The 16974-nt window shown below is 42.0% G+C and overlaps 2 protein-coding genes and 1 long non-coding RNA gene across 4 annotated transcripts in view; 2 read left to right on the top strand and 1 right to left on the bottom strand.

Annotated features, from left to right (window-relative positions):
• Nucleotides 1-7207, top strand: part of LOC137658453 (uncharacterized) — a 54388-nt gene extending 47181 nt beyond the window's left edge. The window contains exon 2 of the long non-coding RNA XR_011047332.1: nt 6980-7207. This is a non-coding gene — a long non-coding RNA (uncharacterized lncRNA). The remainder of the gene's footprint in view (nt 1-6979) is intronic.
• The window catches only part of LOC137658448 (uncharacterized), a 413371-nt gene that overhangs the window by 264303 nt on the left and 132094 nt on the right, over nt 1-16974 (top strand). The gene's annotated exons all lie outside the window — the stretch shown is intronic.
• LOC137658451 (uncharacterized) overlaps nt 1-16974 on the bottom strand; it is a 306842-nt gene that overhangs the window by 202101 nt on the left and 87767 nt on the right. The window lies entirely within an intron of this gene.

The following is a 16974-nucleotide window of genomic DNA, read 5'->3' as shown; positions in this document are numbered from 1 at the left end:
ATAATCATAAACCAAATGATAAAAGATGTAGAGAATACAAGAATGAAGAAGCTGCATCTTGAAAGCAAATGCTGAACATATAAGTGTAGGTTATGCAAAGCATTTACTCAATCGGCAACTTAATTTTGCTTGCGCGGTTAAGATGCCAACAAAAGATTATAATCCACTACCCCTTACTACCACAGGGGGACCAGTGGCAGCACCTGGCCCGTCAGGTGCATCTCCCTTAGTGGTAGTAGCCCAGCCATCTGGGTCAAGTGCTCAGGCTATAAAAGCCAGAGCACAAACCTCCAAAGAGGTCAATATGGTGTCCAACACACCAAAAGTATTGTCACCGATAGGAGCATCTCCCCTAGAGGTAGTAGCCCAGCCTTCTGGGTTAAGTGCTCGAACTGTTGAAGTTCTAGCACAATCCTCCAAGGAAGCCAATGTGGCTTCCACCACCTTAAATGTATTGTCTCAGGCAGAATCTCTACCTGATTTGATGGAGATTGGAAAACAAGATCTTCCAAAGAGGAAAAGGTCCCCATCATCCTCACCTTCATCTAAGTCAGGTAAGTGCCCTACTGCTCATGATCCTAAGGTTGACTCTTATTAAGATTCTAGAAAGAAAGAAAAGAAGAGTGGTGGCCTAGTAAAGCCTTCCATCTCCAGGCCTTACATGGCTTCATCTGAAAAGTCCCAAAAGACAAATGAGACAAAGAAAAATAATAACAAAAGATAATGTCTATCATCCAGTGGAATTGCAGAGGTCTAAGTACTAGCATTGAGCAAATAAAAACTTTAACCAGGGACTCAGACTCGCAGGTAATTTGCCTACAGGAAACCAAGATCAGTGACAAACCATTTAATCCTGGACTCAATTATCATTTTTGTAGATCCCCTCCTTTGCAAGCTGCAAGAGCTCAAGGTGGTACAGGTTTTATTATTCACAAATCTGTAAAATTTGAAACAATCCCACTCAATACACCACTACAGGCATGTGCAGTTAGAACTCATATCGGGAAAAAAATTACTTTATGCTCGCTATATATTGAACCATCCTTAGAACTTTTCCTCTTAGATCATGCTGGTAATCCAAGAAGGCTTAGACTTTCTGACCTCCAAGACTTGATCAATCAGCTTCCTGCCCCTTTTATTTTAATGGGTGATTTTAATGCAAAGCATACTTTATGGGGTGGAAATGTGTGCGATAGATGGGGTAATCTTGTTGAAGAATTAATCGACAACAATGATGTAATACTAAGGAATGATGGTTCTCCAACTAGGTATGATGTATTCCACAACTCTACATCAGCCATTGATTTGTCAATCTGTTCCTCATCCATTCGATTGGACTACCTTTGGTCAGTAAATGAACACCTACATGGCAGTGACCATTGGCCAATAATGTTAAATTATGTCCATAATCTTCCTTCTCAGTGTCCACCAAAATGGAAGATAGACGAGGCAGACTGGGCAGCTTATGAAAACTGTTCACACACTGATAAAGAATATGATGAATTTACATCTCCAGTGCATGCCTATCAACATCTTGAAAATATTATTGATGATAATGCTAGCAAGTTTATACCTAAAACATGCGGTTTACCTCATCGCCCTGTAGTTCCTTGGTGGAGTAAAGAATGTGCCAGCGCAAGAAAAGTGACCTGAACTTGCTTCAGAAGATACTTGAGGACAAACTATTTAGCAGACAGAATAGCATATCTCAGAGCCTGTGCCAAACAAAAAAGAATTTTTAAAAAAGCAAAGAGAGCATCTTGGAAGAAATATATATCTAATATTAATACCAAAACTCCTTTAAAGGAAATATGGGACAAGATTAGAAAACTTCAAGGTAAATTCGTCCCTAAGCCTCTACCAATATTAAGGGAAAATAATAGATATATATCTGACCCCAAAGATGTAGCAGAGGTTCTTGCTAAGCACTTTGCTCATGTATCAAGTGCTGACAACTATTCCCCAGCATTTCAACAAATTAGAGCATCAACATCTGTTGTTCCTCCTGCTTCTTCAAATACTGAAGCTTTTAACCTGCCTTTTAGTAAGGAGGAGATGCAAAATGCTATCTCCAGCTCTTCTTTAACTGCCCCAGGTGAGGATGGCATCCGGTATGAAATGATATCACATCTTCCAGTGGATACCAAGGAATTTTTATTAGAAACCTTTAATGGTCTATGGGCTTCCCATACATCTCCTGATTCCTGGCATACTTCAATTGTAATTCCAGGCCACAAGTCTGGTAAAGACCCAGAACTGCCATCTAGTTATAGGCCCATATCCTTGACCAGTTGCATATGCAAACTATTTGAGAGAATGATCAACAACAGACTTGTGTGGTATCTAGAATCAAAAAATCTTTTATCTAACAGACAGTTTGGTTTTAGGAAGAACCGAAGTACTCTAGACCCTTTGCTGATGTTATCGAGGGAAATTTCAAATGCTTTTTCTAACCAAAACCAGGTGGTGGGTGTCTTTTTTGACCTCGAAAAGGCATATGACACCACCTGGAGGGGTGGTATTTTAAAGCAATTGGCCTCGTGGGGTATTGGAGGACATATGTTCTCTTTTATCGAAGAATTTTTATCAAACCGCTCCATTAAAGTGAGAGTAGGGTCAGAACTATCTTCATCCTACATGCAAGAAGGTGTCCCCCAAGGCAGCGTATTGAGTGTGACCTTGTTTGCTGTTGCAATTAATAGTCTCATTAGTCACATACCTCCTGGCATACAAGGATCACTATTTGTTGATGACTTTGCAATTTATTGTAGTGGATCATCTGCACTACAAGCATGCCAAAATCTTCAAATTGCAATAAATGCTGCTTCCGCATGGGCAAATTCTCGCGGATTCATGTTTTCTCCTCAGAAGACCAAAGCCATTCGCTTTACTCGTACTCGTAAAAGGGAAGAGATCCCCACCCTTTTCTTAAATGATTGTATTTTGCCATATGAGGATAGTGTCAAGTTTCTTGGAGTCATTTTCGACAAGAAAATGACATTTGGTCCCCATATAAATGACCTATCTATCAGGGTTAAGAAGTCACTGAACATTCTGAAAGTGATATCGCATTTTGATTGGGGTGCTGATAGAACAACTTTGCTTAGAATTTATACATCTCTGTGTCTGAGCAAGTTAGACTATGCATGCCAAATATATGGGTCAGCTACAAAGACTTTACTTGGAAAACTTGATATTGTTCACAATGCTGGGCTTCGCATCTGCACAGGTGCTTACAGAACATCTCCCATTGACAGTCTCTATGTTGATTCTGGCATACCTCCCCTTTCCATTCGCAGAAAGGAGTTGAGTTTGAGGTTTTTAGCTAGGTCCCTTGCTGTGAGAAACAATCCTAACTGTAAATATGTTAGGGCGCCTTTAGATCGGGCTCCTAACAGATCTAGAGTGCCTAAGCCTTTGGAAGTACAGCTGATAAATGATGCTAGAGAAGTAGGCTTGTTAACAGCACAGATAGCTGAGGTAGGATATCCAAAGTCTCCTCCTTGGTGTAATCCACCTGTTAAAGTATGTTTTACGGCAGGAGGGAAAAATACCTTACCTAGTAGGGTAATGAAAAGTGAGTTTTTAAATCATGCTGCTCAACATCATGGGAAACATGTTTTTACAGATGGCTCCAAATCGGCTGCAGGAGTTGGAAGTGCAGCTGTGGTGGGGGATATTGTTATTAGAAGGAAACTCCCATACTCTTGTTCAATTTTTACTGCTGAGCTGTACGCAATAATTCTCGCAGTCCAACATATTTTTAAAAATGGCAACCAAAATAGTTTTTATACAATTTTTACCGATTCCAATAGTGTTTTACTCTCATTAAAACAAATTATGCCAGGCCATCATCTAGTACAAGAGGTGCAGGACTGGTTAGTACTTCTGCAATCTAGGAAGAGTATCAGTGTTCACTTCTGTTGGGTCCCTGCCCATGTTGGGGTGGATGGGAATGAACAAGTAGATAAGGCAGCAAAGGAAGCTTCAGGGCTAAGTAATCCATCCCCCTTGAGTATTCCTTACAAAGATCTTAAAAGTGAGATTCATCTTTACTGTAAAAATAAGTGGCAAGCTCGATGGTCTGAACTGACCACCAATACAAAATTGAAACAAATCCACCCATTGGTGGATAAATGGTCATGTTGTAATTCTACAAGTAGAAGGGATACCATTATTTTAACTAGGCTGCGTATTGGCCATACACATGCAACGCATAATTATTTAATGAAGAGTGGGGAAGGGAGACAGGCCCCTCTTTGTAATACCTGTCAAGTGACAATGGATGTTAAACATATTTTAGTCGATTGTCCTGTTTTTAATCTCCAGAGGAGGACACATTTACTCCAGGACAAGCCGTTAAGAGATATACTGGGGGAAAACTGTAATACCCTGAACTTGAGAAAATTTATACAAAGTATTTGGTTATATTACGAGCTATAATTGATTTTATTAATTTATTTATTTTACCCTTTTAATCCCTATTTATTTCACATCTAGATTTTTATTGTATGAAAGTGTTACGATTTGTATTAAAGGTTAAAATGATACTAAATGGTGTGAGTGTACAGATATGATTGAATGATTTTCGTTATATAGCGCTGAATGGCCTTTGATGCCCCAGTGCTTGGCTTAATGCCTAAATCCCATATTAAATTCAATTCAACCAACTCGTACGGACTTACAACTTTCCTTTCTCCAGTTGGAATTGAGACCTTCCTCTCGGAACATGGTTCAAATTCTCCAATCTCTAGAGACCACCTTATGTTCCACTTCAGCAGACAACAAATTTTCACCTGGTTTAAGAAGACAATGTTCCTACACACTGACAGCAGCCATACGAGTCAAGGAACTTCATGGTCTCTCTTCCCACATCGCCCATTAATAAGAAGAGCGAAAGGCAATGTTCATTTTCGTCCCCGAGTATGTCGCTAGACACAGTCTCCAGAGGTGACTGATCCTACACAAGTCTCCACTCGGTAATGGACGATCCAGATCATCCGTTACTGTACCCATGGTAAGGTATGAGAGACTACCTTCAGAGAACAGCAATAGCCCACCGGGGTCCCTTCTCTTGTCATCAGCACTGGAAGAGACTAAAGGAGGATCACCAAAACATCATCTCAACATGACGACTAACGATGCTACGCCCCTGGTCCTTAGCAGATTACTCTGTGACGCACGTATTACAAGAAGCGATGTGAATGCTCCAGGTGACTCACAACCTTTCTCCTGCAAGACGTGACCCACAGGAACTCGATACGATCTCTATTGGTCCGGTGGTGGCTGCACAACAGCTGGTTGTATACCTCAAGCTCCTTATTGGACAAGTAGCAGAAGGTTGAGGGCACTGTTACCCTGTTTTAGTCTGCGTAAATGAAAAGATTTGACTGGCTCTTATTCTTTTCTTCATCCTACCCTCTCGTGGGGAAAGCAGCATCCTGGGTTCTTTGCATAAGCTGACCTCAAACCACTGCAGGCAAACCATGCTCCCTTGTGTACCTAGTATTAAGCTAATACTGTTGCGTCCCCATACCCTGGTGAGGTGGTATTGGGAAAGTCTTGGTTACATCAGATTTTCCTACAATAGACTCGGAATAATTTTACCTAGACAGTCACACTTCTGCATGTCTCAACACACAGCTTGTGTAGGCTGCGGACCTTGCATAGCAAGGTTTGAGAGAGGGCAGGGACTCTTATTTTTTAGTACTAACATACTCCTAAGGAGCCCACGGTAAAGCCAAAAGCCAGATTGGCACGGACGTCCACCCTTCCTGATGGGTGAGTCACCCCTAATAAATAGCGTGGTTTGTATTCCAGTTACGAAACAAATGACAAATTCGTAGATACAGTAATGTGTATTTTTCTTAACTATACAAACCTTAGCTATTTATACAAACCCCTATCCCCTTGAAGTCCTACCTCTAAGCAAAGTGAACTAAATCACAATTGTGTGGGTGGGGGTGCAGTAGCAAGCTCCCCCCCCCCCTATCCCCCGCTAACTAGCGGTTTGGGTAGTTAACCCTCACTAAATTTTAATGGCTCGTCATTTCAGCTCCGCTGAAAGTATAACCCGTGATAAATAGCTAAGGTTTGTATAGTTAGGAAAAATACAAATTATCTACAAATTTGTCATGTTAGGAAGAGACCATGGTGATGGATTTAAAAGCTGAAAGAAAGCAATGCAGTTTAAGGTAGAGCTATTACTAGCTTAGCATTTTATTGTTGCTGATTTGTGCAGTGTTTTAGTGTGTGGCACAACAAGCTGTAACACTTGAGATCTTTGTCCATTAACATGGTTTGAGAAAATTTGGGTCTTGGCAAGACCTGGTAATCTGTAATGGCGAAAAACACCCATGAACGAGCAGAATTCTAGAGTACTTGTACAATGTTCCTGGTTTTGTGAATTAAGTAAGGATTGATGCTAAATGTTTGTAACTGATAGCATTTCTTTGCAAGGTTATCCAACATGAATGAATCTTGTTTGATGAAAGCTCTTGCACAAAAAAATTCTCATTTTATTATCTTATTGTGTAGACCAGTTAGGAATGATTGATTTGTCCGTTAGCTTTTCTTAAAACTATATTTAAAAGAAATCTTATTAAAAATGTTTGTCCAAATTGGTTTTGGGTCATTTTGACTTTGAAAAATAATTTGACATTGTTACTTACCTCTATCAAGTTTTTGCACTGCAAATTATCCTGATTTTTTTCTTTGAGAAGCTTCTATCTTCAAATTTCTAGACAGCAAGTTATCCTGATTTTTTTTTCTTTGAAACTTCTGTGAAGAAAGACTATTCAAAACGATTTTGCATGTACTGTATTTTCTTATTTTAACAAAGGTAGATTGATTACTTGACTTTCTGAAGTTTACCTAATTAACCCACCATACTCTTATTGTTATGTGTATAACATTATCACCTTGTTTATATCTTTTATTAATTATAAGAAGTTTAAAATAGTTTTTTTATATATTTCAGGCTACCCCGGTGACAGGTAAGTTTGGTTTGTACCATGGTGCTGTTGGAGTCCATGTCCTAGTTTGGATTTTTAGGTAAGATAAAGATTACTGTCTTATCCCATGATTATGTTTTTGTGGATTATGATTTAATGGTTTCCCAGGTGGCAAAGGGTTCAGACATTAGGGTTCAGTGGATCTTCTATGAACCTTGAGCCTAAAAAAGGGATTTTGACGAAGGAAAAATCTATTTCTGGGGAGAGACCTGTGGCGGCTGGTGAAAAGAGTCCTTCTTATATATCTTTTCTGATAAAATCTTCCAATTATACCAGAGAAAGATAAAAGCATGAAATGCTGAGGTTACTACCCTCGCGCGAGCACCTTTTGGGTGTCGTGTATAAAGCAAAGGCGCGTGAAAACCACTATTCACAGGTTGTCTTCCATTTAGTTAATTCCTTCGTCAAAGGGATGGGCCGATACAAAGGCCCTAGCCAACCACCAGCGCCACACCACCACCACGCCACGACGCGAGCGCCATCCGAACAACATGACAAAAGATTTGGATTTAAAATAATTGAAGACTTCTGTTGTATGGTGGTAGGTTACTTCATAATTATGGAAACATTTACAAGTATGTTATAGGATTTTATTTTTGTCTGTTGGTGTGACGAATGTCGTAACATATTGTTTGTTTAATATTTTTTAAATAACTTCAATTGTCTGTTGTATTTTATTTGTGATGTATTCGACTCCAACAGCAAGTGGTATAAATCAGAGGCTACCCAGACTGATAATAGAGTTGACTATGAGAATCCAATTAATCACCTTTGTATAATCTCTATTCATTGTGATCCATTTGTCTTTAAAGAATTATTTTGCAAGTTTTGTTAATGATTTTTATACCAGTTGTTTTTTTTATTAATGCTATTCTAATAGTTACTTTATTTTTAGTTTGTAGATTACGTAGTAACAGTAAATTTCGCTAGGAAGATGTAAACAATTAAGTACAGTAAAGCATATTGTGTTGGTTTCAAAATACCAGAATAAGATTATTATTGTTATTAAATTTGTGTAATGATTATTTAATCTCGGAGTTTAATCATTTGCTACCAGTCAAATTTGCTTGTTGATGCAGTTATCCTTTGGCTTTTGGTTAGGCTGAATGTCCAGTGGAAATTAATTTGAAAAATAAAATGGAAAGTTGTCAACTAATGATAGTTGTATATTCCGGAATCTGTGAAAATTTATTTATCGTTGTACTTTTCCATCATATGTTTTCTCAAAATCTTATTATTTTGATCAACGAAAATTATATTTTTCTTTACTATTATTCTGCCTGAATTGTCCATTTTGGATTATTAATCCTCAGTGAATGACTTTTAACATGAAGCGTTATGTTTTGTAAGTTTTTTCCCCGGTTGCTCTATTGTGTACACTAAGAAGTTAATATCATTAACGATTTTTTCGTGCTATAAAGTTGATCAAGGATTATCCATTTTAGAATGGCATAAATTATTGGCTAATAGTATTTCTAAATTCATTATTGAGTAAATCCTCTACATTTGAATCATAGAACAATTATTTATAAGATTCTTTATCACTCTGGGTGGCTTCAAGATCATGGGGATGCATCCTACAAGGTATGAAAATCATTATTGCAGTTATCATTATGTATTTCACCTCCATTTCTATTTTATCCAATTGTGAGTGAAATAGGAATTACCTTTTGAAGTTACAGTAATGTGTGTATTTTCACTTCATTATTGTTCATGAGGTTTTATTCACAAAAACTGTTTTTAAATATTAAACTTAGCCAGTGAATATATATATAGCTTACGTCTCCGACGGTCGACAGATTCCAAAAACTCGCGAGCGATCGCCATGATGGCTGCCGGGTGTGCCCACCAGCGCCAACTATCGGCCAGATACCGCATATACTTCTCCACGAGTTCAGTTCTTCTCTGTCGGTGGTAGTGACAGCATTGGTTCCGCTCGCGCTTAAACTCAAGTATATTGAAAAATTTATTTTAAATTGAAAATGTCATTTTACGAGATTTACAGGATGTTTTTACTTTTGAAATGCATTATGGTTTCAACCCCAACCAATGTAAGGATGCCAGAAAACCTCAAATCAATCAATCAATCAATCAGCACCAGTCTTTGAAGAAGGTAAAACAATGTCCTGATATCTGAGGTCTCAACTCTTGAAACCATAGACAGTGTACTGCTCAATTGTTAAAAGAACATTTGTTATATATTTTACATGCCTGTACGAAACAGTTTACGAAACATTTACGGTGATTTTTCCGATTCTCGGATGTTTTCTTTTACGATTTTAAGTGTTTGTATGCGCCTTAAATATTCATAACGAGCATTTATATAATGTGTTATCTATTTAATAAGTAGGTATAGGGTATTTCTAGGTGTTTATTAAATGTTGTTTATCATATTTACTAAACATTATTAATTAATTTACTAAATGATATGTTGGATACGCCAAGCGTATGTATGAATATTTATTAAAGACCTTACAAAATGTTCTTACACACATTAACCAGATGTATTTATGTGCATTAGGATGTATTTTAAGGGTTAAATTATTCATCGCTTTCATGCAATTTTCTAATACTGACAAGATGCCAAAATATGTTAAATTATTTTTTTTTTTACCTTGGTATTACTATGAAAGGCTCCTTTATTCTAATTCTTCACCATACTAAAAAAGGGATTTTGACGAAGAAAAAATCTATTTCTGGGGAGAGACCTGTGGCGCCCAGTGAAAAGGGTCCTTCTAATATACCTTTTCTGATAAAACCTTCCAATTATACCAGAGAAAGATAAAAGCATGGAATGCAGAGGTTACAACCCTCGCGCGAGCACCTCGTGTGTGTCGTGTATAAAGCAAAGGCGCGTGAAATCTACTATTCACAGGTTGTCTCCCATTTAGTTAATTCCTTCGTCAAAGGGATGGGCCGATACAAAGGCCCTAGCCAACCTACCAGAGCCACGCCACCCACGCCCCGACGCGAGCGCCATCTGAACAACATCCTTCTGTATTGGTCATGATGGCTTGGAAAGGAAAGGGTGGGATCGTGTAAAATAAAAGGGAAGGGTTTTACTGGGCGCCACAGGTCTCTCCCCAGAAATATTTTTCCTTCGTCAAAATCCCTTTTCTGGGTCGACCTGTGGCGGCCGGTGAAAATATACCAGAGAATGCCTTCCAAGCCCAACAATAACTACTAATTTAACGAGGGGAGAGAAAAAACACCATGTAAAGAAAACCATATATGATTAAGGTAAGTAAGCATAAATCATAAACTAGCCACAGGGCATAGTGAGAGTAAGGTTAAACAAACATGATAACAGGGAAGCCTCCGAGTATCAGAGTAAACATGCAACAAAACTGACATGGCTAAGAATACCCCAACACTAAAATTACGATAAACACAATAATAGTTACAATCATATTAACCTAATATGTAAAAAACTTAGGGCTAACGAACCACCAAGGAAGCGGCGTCATGGTGCGAGTGGCGGGTAGGAGGGAGAAGAAAAGAGATGGATGAAAGGAAGAACACAAGATCACTGGGGAGAGATACGGCTCCCAGCTGCAACCGTTGGGTATTTAAGGGCCTGTAAGTTCTTTAGATAGTGGCGTTTGAAGACCATAGGAGATTTCCAACCCGTGTACTTTTTAAGGTCATCAAAGTCCATATTTTGGAAATAATTGATGGAGGTAGCTACTGACCGGATATCATGAGCATGGGGAAATTATCCCAGATTGGCTTCTTTAATGAAGTATAGGATCTGTTGCCTAATACCACGTATGGAAATGGTGCCTACTTGTTCTCTGATAAACAAGGGGCCAGACGATCGGGTAGCAGTCCTGGCTAAAAAGGCCCTGAGAGTAGTGACTGGACATGAGAAGTATCTTGGAGAAGAGGAATAATCTTCCAAGGGGACCACCTATTTTGGGGGTCTTCGTTTTTTGCTGGAGAAAGAAGTACTTCACCCGAAGGGAGGAAATCTGTTTTCTGAGTTTCGTGAGAGCTGCTAGTTCTGAGATTCTAGAACCCGAGGCCAAAGCTGTTAGAAATAAAGTCTTCCTAAGAAGAGTGATATAGGAGCAGGATTCGTTGTCCGTGTCGGAGGCCAGTTTGAGGACATCATTTAGAGACCAAGAGACCTTTTGTGGACGAACCGAAGGTCGAAGCCTAGCACATGCTTTTGGAATAGACGAGAAATAAGACTCCGCCAGGTTAATGTTAAACCCAACCAGGAAGACTTTCCTCAGAGCTGACTTAATGGTGGTTATAGTGCTAGCTGCTAGGCCTTTGTCAAATATGGACCTAAAGAAGGAGATTGCTAAATTAGGAGTCATAACCGAATGGTCTGAATTCTTCAAGAAATCTGCTGGTTTCTTGACTGCCGAATCATATTGGTGAATCGTAGAGTCCCTTTTGTCTGATTCTATAAAGAGGACATTATCTGGGTCGATGTTTGCATCCTTACGAGCCGCAAACTTCATGAAATCCACAAAGTTAGGGTTTTGGCTATCCTTGAGGAATCTGACACAGTCCGAGTTTGGACCACTTGAGTCAGTTTGGGGAATGGGATCCGGAAGGGACGGAGTTTCAACTCGAGGAGGAGAGGAAACCAACTGCTCTTTGGCCAGTGAGGTGCCACTAAAGCCACTGCCCCGTTAAAGGAGCGGAGTTTGTGTAAGACTTTCAGTAGAAGATTCACTGGAAGGAATAAGTAGATCTTCTGCCAATGGTTCCAATCCAGGGTTAATGCGTCCATGGCATAATCCTGAGGGTCCAGGTTCGGGGTCACATAACATGGGAGTTTGTGATTGAATTGGGTCGCGAATAGATCTACCTGGAGACCTGGAACCAGCCTGAGTATCCACCGGAAGGAGTGCATGTCCAGGGACCATTCTGATTCCAGTGGGCTCGTCCTGGATAATGAGTCTGCTATCACATTTTGGACTCCTGCTAGGTGAGTTGCTGACAGGAACCAGTCTTTGTCGGCTGCCAAGGCGAAGATAGTGACCAGGATCTGATTCAGGTTGGGTGATTTGGATCCCCTTCTGTTGAGGCAGTGGACTACGGCCGTGCTGTCTGAAACTACTCTGATGTGGGTCGACCTCGGAGGAGAGATTCTCTTCAGGGTCAAGAACACCGCCATGGCTTCGAGAACATTGATATGGAACTGCTTCATGGCGGGTGACCAAGAGCCCTGAAACATCTGATGTTGGGAGTAACCAACCCATCCACTCAGAGACGCGTCGGTATGATTGTCACTTGTGGAGAGGGGAACTGTAGAGGAACCGATTTGGAGAGGTTCCTCCGTTCGGACCATGGTTGTAGTCTCATTTTTAAGACAGGGGATCTTCGAGGTCTTGTCTCTTAAAGGTATTGTCGCTCTCTTTCTCCAAACTCGATTGATGTCTTTGAGTTTGGCTTTTAATAGAAGATCGGTCAGTGAGGCAAATTGGAGAAGGCCGAGGATTCGTTCTAAAGCTCTTCTGGACACCTGTCTGTGTTTGAGAAAGTTCCTGACCTTGAAAGCTATCTCCCTTACCTTCTTGGGAGGAAGGGAGAGTCTGTGCTTTGAAAGGTCCCAACGGATGCCTAACCATTCGAAGTGGCTTGATGGTTGGAGGCGAGACTTCCGGAGATTGACTTGGAAGCCCAGTTTGGCGAGAAAGTGGAGTACCTTCGACGTAGCTCTGTTGCATTCCTGGTTCGACTGGCCCCAAATGAGCCAATCGTCCAGATAGGCGATGATCTGTATCCCTTGGTGTCTGAGTTGTTCGAGCACCGTCTCCCCCAGTTTCGTGAATATCCTGGGGGCAATGCTGAGACCGAAGGGCATGACTTTGAATGCAAAGGCTTTCTTGCCGAGACGGAAGCCTAGGTAAGGAGAGAAGTTTCGAGCTACTGGGACATGATAATAGGCGTCGGTAAGATCGATAGAGGTGGTGACGGCCCCACGGGGAAGTAAGGTCCGTACCTGAGAGATAGTCAGCTTACGGAACTTGTCGCAAAGGATGTAAGAGTTGAGCTTCGACAAGTCCAGAACTACCCTCAACGCCGACGAGTCTTTCTTCGGGACTGTAAACAGGCGGTCTTGGAATTTCAGGGATCGAACCCATTTGATTGCTTTCTTCTTGAGTAACTCTGCGGTGTACTCTTCCAGGATGGGAGTGGGTCTCTGGAAGAAGGTCACTGGTGGAGGAGGGAATCCCTGTGACCATTTCCAACCCAAGCCCCTGGATATTATGCTGTGAGCCCATGGACTGAAGGTCCAATGGTCTCGGAAGTGATAAAGTCTCCCTCCTACCGGCATCACATCATTGGGAGGGAGTGAACCTAGGGCCCCTCCCTCCACGGGCACCCCTTGATCTAGGTCCGCCGCGTTGGCGGAACTGTCCTCTACATCTGAAACTTCCTCTCTGGTATCCACGAAAGGAACCGGAGGATTCGTAGGCAGGGTTGTATGCAGGAGAGGACATCCAAGAGGGGTGGGGCTGTGTACCAGGGGGAGCCTGTTGTTGAGAAGTCGAGGCAGCGGAAGACTGTGGGGACGAGTTACCCCGGGCCATCTTGTAAGGACTAAACCTCTGCTTCTTGAACGTGTGTTTCTGGGGTTCGAACCTCCTTTTGGCTGAAAGACCCCACCTTACCTGCAAATTTTGGTTTGCCCTCTCCGCGTCCTGAAGAACCTTATCAACTTAGGTCTGAGGGAAGAGGGTCTTACCCCAGCAGGAGGACGCTATCAGCCTGTTCGGTTCATGTCTGATGGAGGCCTCAGACAAAACGAACTTCCTGCAACTAACTCGAGCCGACCAGAAGTCATGGAGGTCTATTTGGTAGGACAGCAGCTGGTTCTTTGTGGCGACTCTGAACAGCGTTTCTTCTGGGTAAAGTGATGCTAGGGACTCTATGGAGGTGATGGATTGGAGGGACCTAGCTAGTCTAGTACGGGTCTCGAACTCAGTTTTGAGAAGACTCTCTATTAATCTGGGAAGCTTCTCAGAGAAAAGAGTAGAGGCACAGTCCGGGTCTAGCTTCCCCACTGTGAAGGTAGAAGCCGCGTCATCCCAGGTTGCAGAGGTACCTGGAATAAGCAAAGAGGTGGGGTCCGTCTCTTTGAGAGCCGGCATGGAAGAGCCTTCCTTGATGGCCTGTATAGTCAGCTCTGTGACTTTGTCTATGAGCGGCAAAGAGATGGAGGCCGCTGTCGTAAAAATAGTGTAGGCACCTTTGTGTGGGGTGAGCTTGGAGTTAATACACCCCCACTCTGATAGTGTTCTGGCCCAGATAGCCTGGGCCTGCTCTTTTGGAAATATCACCGTTTCCTTCGGTACCTTGTCCATACGGACCAATGCTTGTTCTTTTAAACGTACGAAGCCATTGAACGGGAATTCTAGGCCCGGGGGGTAGAACTCCAGGTCCTCTAGGGGCCGGGTGCCTATGCCCTCCAGAGTTAGGGAACCATCTAAGAATGGGGCATGCAAGGCAAACTGCCAAGGATTGTTTTTATCGAAGGGCGGTAGCTTCGATGCGTCTGGGGCGGAAGGGGGAGGAAGCTGAGTTCCGGCGCGGATCAGAGTAGCCATCATATCCTTAATCTCTGTCATCGCCCCAGACTGATGTTGAAGTTGTTCTCTGACCAGTTCGATGGGGACGAGATCGCCCTAGGGTACCTGAAAGCCACCCGTTGGTTTTGTCTTGGATTTGGTAGACTTAGAGTTCTTATGAGTCGTGGTTTTACGAGGAGCAATATGAATATCAGGAGCTGTCGAGGGTCCGGGGACCGGTGACGTTGATACTGGCAAAGCTGAAGTCTTATAAGTTCGAAGTGGCTTCACCTTGGGTCGTACGGAGGCAGAGGGATCCCGAGGAGAAGCCTTAGAGTTATCAAAACCTAGAAAGGAAGAGGTAGAAGAGGGACTAGGAGAGAAAAGGGTTTCCACCAACTCGACATCACTTACCTGCTTGTCCCTGGGTTCTACGTCTATATCCAGATCTGCCACGTCCAGCGGTACGAGTGGTTCGTCCTCCGCAGAAATGGTGGCCCTGACTTCTTCAATTAGGGGGGCAGCAACGTCAAGGGAGACTGCAGCAGTAGTCGAGCCTGGGAAGAGACGGGAGGCCATGTCTCCTTCGAGGAGATAAGGTGCGCCAGACGGGGCATTCCTGCCGAAGCCCGACACCCAAGGACGAAGAGTAGCCCTTGCTGATCGAAGAGAGACATCATCGGCCTGAAAGATTTGCAGTGATTAGTGATGCAGGAGGGGGTTTGCTCTCCAAAATATACTGTGTATATCATATTAATGGCTAAATTAGTGTCTGCCAATGAGAAATAAGAACAAAAGGAAAACCCACTTACATCATCGTTCAGTAGAATTGACGACAGCTCGTAACAGAGCGAGCGCAAATCCGGGAACCAGACCATATATTGGGCCTGGCCTGGTTCCTGGATAAAGGGGATGGAGCAGTGCGCATGGGACCGACAGAGGTCATGCCCAACGGGGTCGTTGAACGAGGCAGGGCATCCTTCGGCAGTACAACGGACCTTCTGTAAAAGAAAGGAGACATGAGTCTGGTGTTCCTTGAAACTGATAAGGGGTTAAAAAACCCTATTATTATAGAGCTCCGGCACTAACTGAATTCCCTAAGCTCCAATATTGCATTTAACTAATATCTGAATATCACTTTTTAAGATGATACAGCCCCATACCATTGCTGGCGCTTTTATATTCAAATGTTTGTATTTACCTAATGTCTGTTAATGACAGAAGAATAAATAACTTAAAGCAATCTGCCGACCTCTGAGGGTTGGGGAAGCAGTGACAGGCCCTTAAAATAAATATAAAACACAAGCCTTAGCTAAAGGCAAGGCAAATATAAGTGTGAAGTGTATGGGTTCACCGGAGGGTGATGAGATGTCCTGAATAATTCAATTGTGGCTAATAATTCAATTGTGAAAGTTATAAAACACAAGCCGCAGCTAAGGCTAAGGCTTAGATAATAGTAAAGCGTATTTACGATCTCCGGTCAAGCCGGAGGGAGATGAAAGGTCCGAATAATTATATTGTGAATAGTAACACAATTGTAATAACAATGGCTATTGTGTGGATATGGCCGTGGCCTGAGACCGTAGTAAGGGCCACCGGAGGGTTGTATCTAAACAATATGAAGCCCGTCCCATGTAAGTAAACAATATATAAATATAACAATAGAACTAAAGTCATTGAGAATCTCTCATGGCGGAGTAGAACTCAAGGCGGAGTGGAAAAACGTTCATAACTACTCCCAAGCCGTAACGGGGAGAGGACGAAACTCGGACCTAAAAATAACGTTAACTATTGAAAAGTAACCAAAATTAAATAACTCGTAAGTTATCATACACCCGTGGGGGGAGAGGTGAGGGAGGGAGAACCCGTTGAACGCACAAAACAGAAAACGGGAAATCTGCTCACCCACCGGAGCTAAGAAAGAAAACGAGAGAAAGGGGTAACTCGTGACTGCGAACAGAAAACGGGAACCCCAAGCTCTCGCTCTCTTGGACACAAAATCAGGACTAATAATCACACAACACTATTATAAACGTATAAAATAAAACTACATCAAGATAAGACTACGAACGAAGAATAGCATCTGCTAAAACCCAAAATAAATAGCAAAGTCGAGTGACGAACGCCCCGGTGGGGCAGGTACTGAACAATAACAAAGCTAGAAAGCTAATCTTGTTCGTAGGCTGGACTTGCTAGCAAAAAGTACCATGAGTATAAAAAAGATAAAAATAATAACGGTTCCAAAGGCTTAAGGCCAGGGACTTAACCAAGAACCTAAGTGACAGAGTACTAAACGGGCAGACTAAGATGAATTCCCAAGACAAGAGAACAAACAATGGCCGCCGGGGAAGGCCAGACGGGAATGATAAAACGATAAAACAGACTATACTGGATATAAAACAAAAGCCCGGTACTATAGAAAGCTGTCA

The sequence above is a fragment of the Palaemon carinicauda genome, chromosome 19, assembly GCF_036898095.1.
Source record: "Palaemon carinicauda isolate YSFRI2023 chromosome 19, ASM3689809v2, whole genome shotgun sequence".
Classification (NCBI taxonomy): Eukaryota; Metazoa; Arthropoda; class Malacostraca; order Decapoda; family Palaemonidae; genus Palaemon; species Palaemon carinicauda.
This window is presented reverse-complemented; position numbering and strand designations above follow the sequence as displayed.